The sequence below is a fragment of the Tamandua tetradactyla genome, chromosome X (genome assembly GCF_023851605.1).
Source record: "Tamandua tetradactyla isolate mTamTet1 chromosome X, mTamTet1.pri, whole genome shotgun sequence".
Taxonomy (NCBI): domain Eukaryota; kingdom Metazoa; phylum Chordata; class Mammalia; order Pilosa; family Myrmecophagidae; genus Tamandua; species Tamandua tetradactyla.
The window spans coordinates 13,463,942-13,468,477 of record NC_135353.1 but is presented as its reverse complement, the minus strand read 5'-3'; the positions used below and the strand labels follow the sequence as shown (position 1 = coordinate 13,468,477).

General features: G+C 42.4%; 1 pseudogene; it reads right to left on the bottom strand.

Annotated features, from left to right (window-relative positions):
- Positions 1-867: 867 nt before the first annotated feature.
- On the bottom strand, positions 868-2,931 carry LOC143671282 (plastin-2 pseudogene; annotated as a pseudogene).
- Between the last annotated feature and the right edge of the window lie 1,605 nt (positions 2,932-4,536).

Genomic DNA, 4,536 nt, shown 5'->3' with positions numbered 1-4,536 from the left:
TCCCAGTTCAGTGGATTTGGGGGCCTTGACAAAAATCAGTTGACCATAAACCTGAGGGTCTATTTCTGGACTTTCAAATCAATTCCATCAGTCAATATGCTATCTTTGTGCCAATACCATGATGTTTCGTGTTTTTTGTTTTTGTTGTTTGTTTGTTTGTTTTTGCATGGGCACGCACCAGGAATCAAACCCCAGTCTCTGGCATGGCATGTGAGAACTCTGCCAATGAGCCACCGTTGCCCGCCCACCATGCTGTTTTGACCATTGTGACTCTATAATAAGCTCTAAAGTCAGGAAGTGTAAGTCTGCTTTGCTCTTCTTTTGAAGGATTTTTTGGCTATTTTGGGCCCCTTTTCCTTCCAAATAAACTTGATAAACTAGCTTTTCCACATTTGCAAAGTAGGTTGTTGGAATTTTGATTTAGATTGCATTGAATCTGTTCTTTGGGTAGAATTTACATCTTTTTTTTTTTTCCAAATGTCACCAGATATTTATTTAGCCACACCACAAAAACTAGACCTAAGGCACAGGGCTAACTATATTGAAGAGGCAGCACCCCAAAGGATAGAGGATTGGTTACAACCCCACGCTGCCCTCTGGTGGTTGGCTGCTTCATTACACCCTCTTTGGAGTCAACCTTTGGCCAAAAATGATGAACCTATACTTGATGGCACAGTATTCAAGATGTCAGATCTAGTCTGAGCCCAAACCTTACAGTTAACAACAGAGAGCCTCTTACTGGATGGAAGCATGAAAAGATGATGATATTTGGGACCCCAGTTCTGAACAAAGGCTCTGATGATGAAGCTTATTCTGTTGGCTACTCTTGGGACCCCCCACGGCCTCTCTGATTTATCAGATGTTCTAAAGGGCCCAGAGACAAGGGTGGCCAGCAGAGGTGAGCCCCAAAGACGGTGCCATTCTGTAAGGTTGGAGAACAAAGTCAAGGGAGGCAGAGCGTAGGGGAGAGGTGATAGAGAGAGGCTTGTGACAGCTCCCCGAGTTTCCAGGAGCATCAGGTGCCTGCATCCGACCCCGCCTGCCGGGCTCACACCCTCTTCATTCCTCTCCCCATGAGGCATGCAAACACCATCATGACCATCTTGGGGCTCACTTCAACCAGGTCTTCTGGGAGAGCGTACACTCTCGCGCCAATCTTTTGGGCCATGGAGATGGCATATTTAGCATTGTTGAGCTTCTCTTCATCACCCAGGTCTTCTGTCTTCAAAAGGTCATAGTTAATGGAACCTGGTTGAATGGCATCGATGAGATCCAGAACAGGTAGGCTGGTACAGATCTTTGGATCCTTGAAACTGGAGATGGACGACGTTTTCCCCGCTTCCTTCAATGTCGTATTCACCCAGTTGACAATAGTGTCATCGTTGACCTTCTGTCCTCCCCCAATTTCTTCGAGGATGTTCAGTGTGTGCCTTCTCATTAGCTGCCAAACCAAGGCCAATGTGAGAGTCCGGTTTCCTTCATTGAGATCTTGTCCACCAATGCCAACCAGGAAAACTTAGCTTGGTTCTTCCCCAATTCCACTGCATAGTTACAATTCTCAAGCTTCTTCATATTGCCCCCCAGTTTCGGATATAGTGGTTTGTTTACTCTGTTCCAGTCAACAGGGACTTTAATCTTTTCATAGAGCTGGAAGATCACCAGGGCATATGATAAGTCACTGTACAAATGATTGACTCAAGGGTTAACGCCCAATGAGTTCATCCAATTCCTAAATGTCCGTTCTTCTCTCGTCTCACCTTCCAGAGCCCCCCAATCGATGTCCTGGTTCTCTGGTTTGTGTAGGGTAGGGTATCTGTTTAAGAGGTTGGCAATGAAAGCCAAGTTCAACTTAGGGTTCCCTTGGACAACATCTGTGGCCGTGACAAACTGCCGGCTGCCCAGCCTCTCCACCTGCTGCAACATGCACTCAGCTCTCTGGATGTCATCCTTCTCTGTCAGTCCTGACATGTCAATAACGACAGCAGGGATGCCTTCTTTGTTTCCTTTTGGAGCCACCTGCTCGAGCAGGTGGTAATAAGCTTTTGAGTCCTTGATGCCAGTACTGAAGTTGTTGATTTTGTTGCAGCCTGAATTTTCAAGATGGAAATTATCCCATCTCAGCAGGAGCTCTTCAGGGGAGAGTTTCATCAAATCCTCCATACTCTCCCCTTCTCTCAAAAGAGCAATCAAAGCTTCATTTCTGCTAATTTCGATGTCGGCAAACAGCCCGATCTTGATGATCTGCCACAGAAGTCCGAGCACCAGGTAAGGCTTCCCCTCCTTTAGGTCCTCAGCGCCAATGTTCACCACGTGGCACCTGATGGCAGAAGCAGAATTCAGAGCCAAGTTCAAGTTTTCCTGGATGGTGAAAGGGGTGAGTTTCTTTTTGTTGATTGTTCTCTCATCAATTGTGTCTGGCACTGACAGGTTGATCATTTTACAAAGAACAATGCCATCCCCGACTGCATTAAAGAGGTCATTCATGTTTGGATTCATTGGGATGATATGTCGACAATCGGGATCATTTTCCAGAGCTTTGTTTATCCAGTTGACAAAGGCATACTTCTCTTCCTCTGAATATGAGTGTTGGGTGCCAATACTAGACTGCTCTGAGGTACCCCCGATGGCACAGATGCCTTCTTTCTTATTGATTGCTTTTCTAAAGGTCTTGGCAACCTCTGTGCTTTTGAGTCCATGAAAAACCTTCATAAACTCATCAAAGCTGATCCTTCCATCTTTGTCCAAATCGCCTGTAGCCATCAGGTTTTCTGTAATTTCTCTCACTCTGTAGCCAGGCAGAGGCAAGCAAGCAGCCTTGAACAGATCATTCAACTCAGTGCAGCTGATGTACCCATTGCCATTCGTATCAACTTTGGCAAAAGCTTCTCTGAGCTCCAACATTTCTTCATCGGACACTGATACTCTCGCCATTTTTTACCGCTTTAGGTGCCAGATCGCTGCGGATTCTCCCTGCCGGTTCAGCCATTCCAGAATGGGGTACGCTGTCTTTTTGGTCTCTGTCGTGGCTCCAGGAGCTGTTCTGTACCATTTCTATTTCTTTAGTAGCTGTTCTGGAGGAGGAACTAAGACCCGCGCATCTTACTAAGCCGCCATCTTCTCCGGAAGTCTAGAATTTACATCTTAATGACATTTAGCCTTCTTATCCATGAACATGGAATGTCTTTCCTCCTATTTAGGTCTTCTTTGATTTCTTTTAGCAATGTTTTGTAGCTTTCAGTGAAGAGGTCTTTTACACCCTTGGTTAAATTTATTGCCAGATACTTGTTTCTTTTAGCTGCTATTGTGACTGGGATTTTTTTCTTAATTGCCTCCTCAACTAGGTCATTACCAGTGGAGAGAAACACTGCTGGTTTATGTGTGTTAATGTTGTATCCCACCACTTTGCTGAATTTATTTATTAACTCAAATAACTTTGCCATATATTTCTGTGAATTTTCCAAATATAGGATCATGCCATCTGCAAATAATGAGAGTTTTACTTCTTCCTTTATGGACTGCTTGTCTTTTATTTCTTTTTCCTGCTTAATTGCTCTAGCTAGAACTTCTACAACAATGGTAAATAACAGTGGTAACAGGGGCATCCTTGTCTCATTCCTAATCTTAGGGGTAAGGCTTTCAGACTCTCACCATTGAGTACAATGCTGGCTTGGGTTTTTCATATATATCCTTTATCGTATTAAGGAAGTTTCCTTCATTCCTATCTTTTGAAGTATTTTTATGAGAAAAGCATGCTGAATTATGTTGGATGCCTTTTCATTATCAATTGAGATAATGATGTGATTTTTATCTTTTGATTTGTTAATGTGTTGTATTACATTGATTGATTTTCTTGCACTGAACCCCCTTTGTGTGCCTGGAATGAACCCCACTCAGTCACAGTGTATAAGTCTTTTAATGTGCCATACCATGGGATTCAATTTGCAAGTATTTTGTTGAGAATTTTTATCTTTATTCATTAGGGCGATTGCCTGTAGTTTTCTGTTCTTATAGTACCTTTATCAGGTTTTGGTATTAGAGTGATGGTAGCTTAAGAAAATGAGTTAGGGAGTACTCATTTTTCTTCAATTTTGGAAGGGTTTAACAGAAATGTGCTAGTTCTTTCTGGAATGTTTGGTAAAATTCCCTTCAAAAACCATCTGGCCCTGAGATTTTCTTTGTAGGAAGGTCGTTGATGATATAGGTCCTTTTTGAGTTTCTGGGAAATTGTCAATTCCATCTAAGTTGTGTGGTTTGTTGGGATACAGTTGTTCATAGTATCCTTTATGATTTTTTTTTAATGTATTTGGGGTCCTTTGTAATGACCACCTCTCATTTCATTTCTGATATTGTTTATTTCATCCTCCCTCTTTTTAACTTTGTCACTCTAGCTAAGGGTTTGCCAATCTTGTTGAGATTCTCAAAGAATCAACTTTTGGTTATTTATTCTATTGTTTTTGTTTTCCAATTCATTTATTTCTTCTTTAATCTTTGTTATTTCTTTTCTTCTACTTGCTTTAGTTTGCTGTTCTTTCTCTA